The following is a 9,277-nucleotide window of genomic DNA, read 5'->3' as shown; positions in this document are numbered from 1 at the left end:
ACTGAGCCAGTCTTTTCTGCTCCCTCCATTTCATAGATCCTGGTGATGAGGGTCCAGCAGTCACCTGGATTGCAGCAAAAGTGTCAAGAACTTAATAGTTACAGACAGATTTGAGGTCATGTCTGACTAAATGGGAAGCTTTTACCCACAAAATGTGGCTGTCTAAATTATGTATAAAGTGTCTTGGCATATGTCTGCATGTGTGTGTCTGTGAGTGTCTGTACATGAGAGACAAAGAGCTGACCACCTCTGGAAAGATGTTTGAGACTACACATACTCTACTGTGTGGGAAAAAAAGCCCCTAAAATTTAGCCTAGAAATGCTTTCTTTCTGTTATTAATGATACTCTAGCAATTTCCCTGTCAGAGAAATAAATATCTATAGATACATCTAAAAGCATCTATGTTTTCTTAGGCATTATGTATGGGAAAGAGTATTTGCATGGTTGTGCTTTTGTCCTAAATAGATGCAAGTGGTGATGCACTTATGAACCAAATGTAGATTTAGAGGATAAAGACTTCATGTGAATATGTGAATATCTGGCAAGTACAAGAAATACTAATGGTGGCTCAGCTCTTGTACTCTTTCTGAAAGGCCATGTACCCCCTGAGCTTCCACTATGGTTCATTATCCTATGCCCCACCTGAAATTCTTGTACTGGACCTGAGATATGCATCTTTCTCCCTGGCCTTACCAAGCTCCTACCCAACAAGCAATGCAGACAACCTACAGACCAACCAAGGCATCCTCAAGCAGGATCTGCAGAGTGCTGTTCCTCCCAGCTGCTCTCTGGGTGGTGATGAGAACTGGAGATGTTCAGTGCCAGGGCAGTCAGGACTAGGGCAAGGCAGGTGGGAGAACCCAATAAAAACCAACACACCTGGATCTGGGTCAGGAATTGCCCTTAGCAAGGTAAGGTGATGGAGGCACGATTCAGGGAAGGAAGGTGTCACAGACCACTCATTAGCAAAGGAGAACAATGAGCTGGCAGGAGGCATGAGCAGCGTGTAGGGTGAGGTTTTATGCAGAAGAGGCTTTCAGGTAGTGTGAGAGGACATAATCAGAGGAAGAGTGACATGGGCCAAGGAAGAAACAGGAGACAATTTTAGGGTTGTAACATAAAAAACTGCTGCATATAATATGACCAAAATTGTTAACTGGAGGAAATCTCCCAGATGTAGGTTTTACTTTCTGAGTGAGCTATTTGTGAAGATGGATCATAAAAGGGGTGGCAGGATATAGCCTATATTTTCCAGTTCTCCAGACTCAGAGATATAATGCTGACCAAGGCAATTTGTCCTCTCCCAGGTTGAAAGGGATGGATGTTCCTGTTGTTTGCGAGGAATTCTCAGCCCTTGCTGGTACTTTTACAGTTCAAGGTACCCATCACCTTTGGGTGGGATGCAGGTGCTCCATCAGTGGTGATGGAGTGGTGGGATCAGTGGTGGGATCAGTGGTGACTGTCACTGAGGCTGTGGATGCTGTGCAAAGGGTGCAGCTCTTTCCAGGCAAGATTTTTCCCCTGCCTGTGGTGCTCACGTCAAATCCATCCACGCTGGCCACAGCCTGCGCCAGAGGAAATCCAAAATTTTGGAGACAGCTCTCAGAGCTGGGCCCAGCCCTCCTCCCTTCCAGGCAGAGGAGCAGCAGCGTGTCTGTGGTGTGTGGGCTGGTTTCAAGAAGGAGGAATGTGGCTGACAGGGAGGTAGAAAACCAGCAGAGGGGACAGGCTGCAGGAACTGACAGCAGTGTTCACCATGCTCCCTGAGTTTTGATACACAGCATGGAAACAGAAGTAATTCCTTACATTGTCTGACTCCCCTCACTCCCGAGCAAGCTAAGGGAGGGACACTTGCTTTCACAGCCAATCCTTTTTTTCATCAGTAACATCAATCTGGCTCCTTTGCTTTCACAGTAGCAAGGCAGCAGGCTTTTTCCTTTTTCACCTCTTTCCAGGCTCCTCCTGCCTGCCATTTTCTGTTAAATTTGATGGTGACCCATTTAACAGAACTCACTTCAATATATCTGGAAAATTTCAGTAAGGGTTGACTTAGGATATCGATTCCTCATTAACCCTTGAAAGACATTTAAAGTGTCTGAGCATACAGTACAACTGAGACCAAGACTGACTTTGAATGGAAATTGTATCTGATTATTACAAGGACTATAGCTTTGAAAAATAACAAACTTTCAGGACTTCTCACATGTCAAAAAACAGGTAATATCAGAAAAAAAGTGTTTTAAATCTTGAGTGGGATCTCTGCAAATAAATTTGACTTTAAAACATGGCTGGAAATAATTTGTACAATAATTAGGCTCAACTGATTTTTTATTCATTCCATGGCTTTACAAGATGGGCAACTGCTGCTTTTTAAATTAAATCCTTACCTTGTGCTGCACAGCCTCAAACGTACTCGTATGAGAGTGGGAAAATGGGAAAAAACCCCACATACCATTACTTTCAAAACCTCTCTATTGTATATTTATATTCTCTTTTTTCATCTAGTCTTTTTCAGTCTAACTGCTGCTCTATATTATAGGGTGTATCCGAATTCAGGGAAAACCTCTGGCCAATTGTTTTTGAGGAACGTTCTGAAGGACTGCGCTGCTCTGCTTGGGAGACTGCGAGTGCCACGTCGCTCCCCAGCTACACAGGCTGAGAAAACCATCATGGTTACTTCTGCAGCTCTTGATGTGGTTCTGGGTGGTAACTTCCGATGACCAACATTGTTTTTTTCCCCCTTGGCTGCAAGGATTATGGCAGGATTGTACTTGCTGAGAAAACTGTGGAGGCTCTGAAGTGTAAAATTGGATCACAGGGACCATCTAGCGTTCATAGCCTGCACCACCACGTAGCAATGCCTCGTATCTGCAGAACACAGATGTTACTGTACTGCAGTCTGCTGGATTAAATATCTAATATTTCAAAGAAAGAAATAAATTGCCACTTGAATACTATAGGTCAGCACAACTAGTTTTCAGCTGTTCTAATTGAGAAAATGAGAAAAGTACTTTTGAGTGGTCTTTTTAGGTGTTCTGCTCTAAATAAAATGAAAGCTGTGTTTTTCAACGTATTCACAGAGAATCTATCCCTACTTTTCAGCTAATATTTTTTTTTAAGCAAAGCAGAAAAGATGTTGAGGGTGGAAAGGACAAAATAATCTGGCTTTGCAAAGTCCAATATTTCCATCTTGGATACATTCACCGTAAGGCACCACAGCCCAAGCTCCACTCTGCCCGAGGTGCTTGGAGAGCAGCAGCTGAGATGCCTGGGCATGAGGATCAGGCCATGCAGTGGCAGAAAGCTGAGCTGGACACCAGTGGGAGAGACATGGCATTGCCACGAGGTTTAGGAGTGACAAAATAGAGAATTAGGATGCTCCTGGGTCAGCTGAGGGATTGAGGAGAGAGAGAATTTCCAACATACTGGAGCAGAGATTAGGGAAGCATATCACGACTGCAGGCTGGGCTCTATCTGGGCTCCTGGAAGGGAGCACGAGGGTGGGACTGAAGCTGTGAGCCAGGGCTGAGGGTGCCAGGGCTGTGTTTGCTGCAAACCTCATTCCCATTAAGCACATCCTGCTGCCCTTCCCCTCCACCACAGGGTTCTGCCTTTCCTCTCCCTCTCTCATTTTCCAGACAGAAATTTAGCCTTTCAGTGTCAGGCTTATGCAGAGGACAGCAAGTTTGGGAATAATACCTGTTCTAAGAATATAATCATCATCTGTGTCTTGATCTCAAGCAGAAGTGCAGAAGTGCCTCTTTCCATGTTTGAACTCTTGATTATTTCCAGAATTTAAAAGGTAAATGGGACAGCAGGCTTTAGTGAATTCTGACAAGGGCTATTTCATCCCACTTGAAGACAAAAATAAGAAGCAGAGGGCATTAAGGAAATAGAGACATACACTCTATTTTAGCTTGCAGACAAGAAATTCCTCACAAGAACATCTAGAGGCAATGGAGGAAGGGAAAGGGAGAGGGAAAAAAGGAACACACTCCCCACAGGTCTGATTAATGGGGATTCTTCTGCACAGCAACTAATTTGGGTGATTTTTTTTCATTGAAACAAGAAGATTTTGCACAATCAAAAACGTTTGTGAAAGTATTTTGTTTCTCAAAAAGGTTCAGCCTTCCAAAAAAGGGAAGAAAGAACTGGCCAAATAACTGAGCAAATAGAAAAAAAAGTCAGTGATTCGAAACAAAATGTATTTAAAAATGTATTTCCACCTGTACATCTACATTATTAATTTTAAAGGAACTTGAAAATGTTCAAAACCTAAATGAATGTTTTATTTAATATAATTTATTCAAATTAAGAGGAATTTTATGCAGTATTTTTTTATCTTATACACTTATTCTTGCACCTCATCTTTGTGGACTAGATATAAACCCTCTTCATGTGTTGATTCTCTGACAGAATGAAAGTCTGGACATGTCCTAAAATCCCCAAGGTAATAGTAGAGACTAAAGTGGGAAGAAATCTGTGAATTGTTGTAAAATAATCTCCATGGAATAGGACAGCAAGGCATGATATTTATCCTGTGTGATATGGAACAGTATAAGGAATAGTTGAACATTTTTCTAAAGTGTTAAAATGTTGCCTGAATATTCAAAGTCTGTTCTTTTACTTTAGCTTTGTGAAACTGAACTTTTCTGAACCTTCACCCTGCCAGCATATGCTCCTGAACTGGGAAACTTACTCTAATTATTTGAGATTAAGACACAACTTTCATTCCTAGTCAAAATGTTTGTATTTCATAATCATGAACAGGGCAGGAAATACATTGTATTAAATTCATCAGTAAATAAATTAAGGTGTGGTATATTCTTACTGTAGACATTGTCAGTGTCCCCACTATGTGCATTTAGCAAGCCACAAATGATGATCTTTAATTGCAGCACAAAAATGAATGAAACCCCCTTAGTGGTCCGTGGGCTAACAGAAAAACTTGAGAGCTCTTTTTAAAAAAACTGGGAAAATTAGCTTTTTTTTTCAATACAAAATAAAAAGGTGGGAAAATTAAAGGAACTCCAATAAAATGTAAAGTAAAAACGTTAAAACACAACAACCCCATGTTGGGAGCAGTCCAATAACAACTCTCCTGTTGGAACTGGCACTGTTTAACACCTTTGTTGACAAGATGTACGCAGACAGTGGGATTGAAGCACCCTCAGTGTGTTCACTGACCTCACCAGGCTGTGTGGCTCAGCTGGCACACTGGAGGGAAGGGATGCCATCCAGAGGGATTTTCATGGGCTTGAGAGGTGGATCATGAGAGTCTCATGAGGTTCAACAAGGCCAAGTGCAAGGTCCTGCACCTGGGGAGAGGCAAAAAGCACCAATACTGGCTGGGAGGAGACTGGATCAAGATTGGATCCCTGAGGAGAAAGACCTGGGGATGTCTGTGGACTAAAAACTCAGTTATGACTTGTCAGTGTGTGCTTGCAGCCCAGAAGGCCAGCTGCATCCAGGCTGAATCAAGAGAGGAATGGCCAGTAGGTCGAGGGAAGGGATTCTGCCTCTCTGCTCTTGTGAGACCCCACCTGCAGGGCTGTATCCAGCTCTGGTGCCCTCAACACAAGAAAAGCATGGGATTGTTGGACCACATCCAGAGAAGGGCTGGAGAGGCCTGTCAGACAGGCTGAGAGAGTCGGGGCTTTTCAGCCTGGAGAAGAGAAAGTCCTGGGGACACTCTACAAGCAGCATTCCAGTACTTAAAAGATCCCACAAGAGAGCTGGAGGGACTATTCAGAAAGGCACACAGTGATAGGACAAGGGGAAATGGCATTAAGCTGAAGAAAAGAGGTTTAGGTTAGATATTAGGAGAATATTCTCTACTGTGAGGGTGGTGAGGCTGGAAATGTCTGCCCAGAGAAGTTGGGAATGCCCTATCTCTGGAAGTGGATGGGACTCTGAGTAACCTTGTCTAGTGAAAGGTGTGCCTGCCCATGTCAGAGGGATTGGAACTAAATGATCTCTAAGGTCTCTTCCATCCAAAACCATTCTAAATTACTTTTCTTTAGAATGAATGACAAACTTATTTGGAGAATATTATTTAATAGTTAAAAATTATTTCTGTGGTGAAGTATTTTGAATAGACTTAACTTTCTTCCTAAAGTTACTTCATTACTTAAATTATGACCTTAGGTTTTGCTGTGCTTGGCACTGATAGGCCATCTACTGTTGGTTTTGAGCCGGTGTGCATCCGCCACATTATAATGAGTAGGTGTGACCGTGTTCTGCTCACTTGAGCTGTGTCCATGTCCTCCCTCTTCCAACACCACAACAACTCTGCCTCCACGTCCTTTATCAGGCAAGAAGAAAAGTAGTCTTCAAAGGATACAGGGTAGCCTGTGTTGACTGTGTCTCCTGAGGTAAATACCTCCATGAAGGCACTAATTTAAGTCTTCTTCCTCCAGGTGCTTTATGTGGTGTTTTCAGGAAATGCCCCTCTGACATAGCTGCTCTTCCTTCAGATCTTGCACAGATTTGTTGCCAGTTCAGAAGTTATTTGGGGTAAACTGAGTCACATGGAAAAAAATGTTGCACAAAATCATAGTTAAAGGAAAATAGGTCTGAAATGGATGTGAAGGTAAGGCCACTGCAGATTGTTCAAGTGCTCTGGCACACTGTATTGGTGTCTAGATCCCACAGTCACTTTTGTTCAAAGTAAACCTGCTCTCTGCCCAGAGCTCTGCACAATTACCTGAAAGTGGGTTCTGTTAGGTGGGAGTTTGTCTCTTCTGTCAAGCAACAAATTATAGGACAAGAGGAAATGGCCTCAGATTACACCAGGAAAGTTTTAGATTGGATCTTGGGAAATATTTCTTCAAAAAGGGTTGTCAAGCTCTGGAACAGGCTGCCCAAGGAGGTGGCTGAGTCTCCATTGCAGGAAGTGTTTAAAAAAATGTGTAGATGTGGCACCTGGGGAATGGACTAATGGTGGACTTGGCAGTGTTGGGTTAAACTGTTGAACTCAATGATCTAAAAGATCTTTTTCAGCCTAAACAGTTCTATGATTTCTCACCTCCCTCTTCTTTTCTCTGCTGGGATCAGCACTCACTTGACACATCTGAACAAGGTCACAGGGGTGTTAAAGCTGAAAACAAGCTTGTGATGTGCTGGGTTAGATGCCTAGGGCTCTCTAATTAGACTGAATTTATTTCAAAATAGCTGTTTACCTTTTAGTGGCCATGTTCTGCCAGACCAAATAACTTGGATTCTTTAGTAACATGGCACAAGGGGCATTTGTGGACTATGAAGTTCAGACACCTCCATTCATGTCAGACTGATATAACACTTTAGGAAAATCTCTGCAGCCTGTGTTGAAGGAGGAAGAAAGGAGCAATGATGCATCTTCTGCTAAAAGGAGGTTGGATGCAGCTCCTGCTGCCTGTGTGCAGTTTTGCTGTAATCTTGCCCATTGAGCTATGAGGGAATGCTTTCACTGTGCCCCCAAAGGCCATGGCAGCAGCCCTCTTCAGCCTGCAGTGGCTGTAACCACAGAGGAGATGAGGCTCTCTGATTAACTTAATACAAATAAATTTGTCCTTCAGGGCTGCTGTTCCTCAACTTCCCAAGACAGCAAACTTCCAAAGGCCAGATTTGAAGCAACTAGACTAGTAAGTATTTTCTAGCAGAAGTTTTTTTTGTCTGTTTTCAGACTTCAGTGGGGATGAAGTCCAAACTGTTGTGTTTTAAAAAGCACAACTTTCCTATTAGCATAGCTGCTGTTGGGATGTATGTATTCCAAGACTGTTTTTTAAAAACAAACACAATGTTTTGTACCTGTGACTGCTGGTACCCTAATGTACCTTCAAAGGCACCCAATCTGTCTATCTTCAAGAAGAAAACACTATCACACACATAAAGGTCTCTATTAATGTTTGTTTTTCTGTTTTTTTTGTAAATGTTGTATTTTTTTCCTTTTCATCATATAAAATTGTGATAAATGAGAATGAAGTATATGGTTTTCCTCTGTAAAATGATAAATATTAGCAAAGTAAAGTACAAAGCATCAGTCTCATAGGTAATGGACTAGTGAAAATCACAGGGATTTAAATAAGGAACTGGTAACAGCAGATATCGCAGACTGGAATATTTTCTTGTTTACCACCTCATATGAATTATTTAACACAAATCAAGGGAGTTATTTCAGATTTTAAGTCATATTATGAAGATCTAGATGTTATCCAGCATCAAATTGTAATGACTGAGTTCTAAGCACTTGGAGTAATAAATATTATAGAATACTCTTTGTTGTAAAAATACATAGCCTTCCTCTGTGACTTTGTTCTTTGCAATACATTTAAGGAAATATGCATGTGAAACTCTACTGATTGTAGCACTTAAATGTCAGGGAGAAAATATCATTATAAATTTCTTTTACAATGGATTTTGTAAAGGAAAGGTCTGACTGAGCCTCTGGCCAGGTAACTAATGAAACTCAAAGTAACCCATGAAACTCAAAGTAACTCCAAACAGTACTTACTTAACTCTCCTGGCAAACATGATTATTCCTACCTTTGATTCTCTTTCCAGCCTTACATGTTTGCTTGAATAATTCCCTTTTGTGACAAGGACGTACATAAAATATACCTGCGCTAATCTTGCCATAACATATTCCAAACAGCAAAATGCTATGAGAGTTTGTGTAGTTATCAGCAGCACCACATGGTGTCTGTAGTGCTAAAGAAAAGAATTAATATGAAATACAGCTTGAAATATTTCAGCGGTGGATTTTTTTTTAATTTTTTTTTTTAAACCTGACTCCACTCATGTAGTACAAAAGATGGAGAAAGTAGTGAAAGTAATACAACATTTGTTGCTTTCTAACAGGTGCATTATAGGAAAGTGTCCAGGGATGAGAACCTAGAAACATGGAAAGACAGGGCTTGGAAGGATCTCAAAGTGTGTCTGGCACTGCAGCTGTATTTATGTCATTCTTGGCAAGTATTTGAGAAAAACACATGGATGATGAGAGGAGAAGAATAAGAGTAAGATTTCTCTATGTCTTCAAGGAATTCCTTCCAGAGTTTCACTAGAATTAGCACTGGATTTATTTTTATATTTTTTTTAACTCAGTCTTTCTTGTTCAATGTTCCATCACTATGGACCTTGAGAAAAAGTCTTTCCTTTGCTCTTTCAATATGCTCCTGTGAATTTTGTCCAGTTAGTCAACATTTTCTTGAAGTACAGTGGCTCAGACTGAACTCAGTTCATCAAAGGACATCTCTGAACAGAGTAGACGTAATTACTTTTGCTCTTTGCTGGCTC

This window comes from Zonotrichia albicollis, chromosome 1 (assembly GCF_047830755.1).
Source record: "Zonotrichia albicollis isolate bZonAlb1 chromosome 1, bZonAlb1.hap1, whole genome shotgun sequence".
NCBI lineage: Eukaryota > Metazoa > Chordata > Aves > Passeriformes > Passerellidae > Zonotrichia > Zonotrichia albicollis.
Note: the sequence above shows the minus strand (reverse complement) of the source record.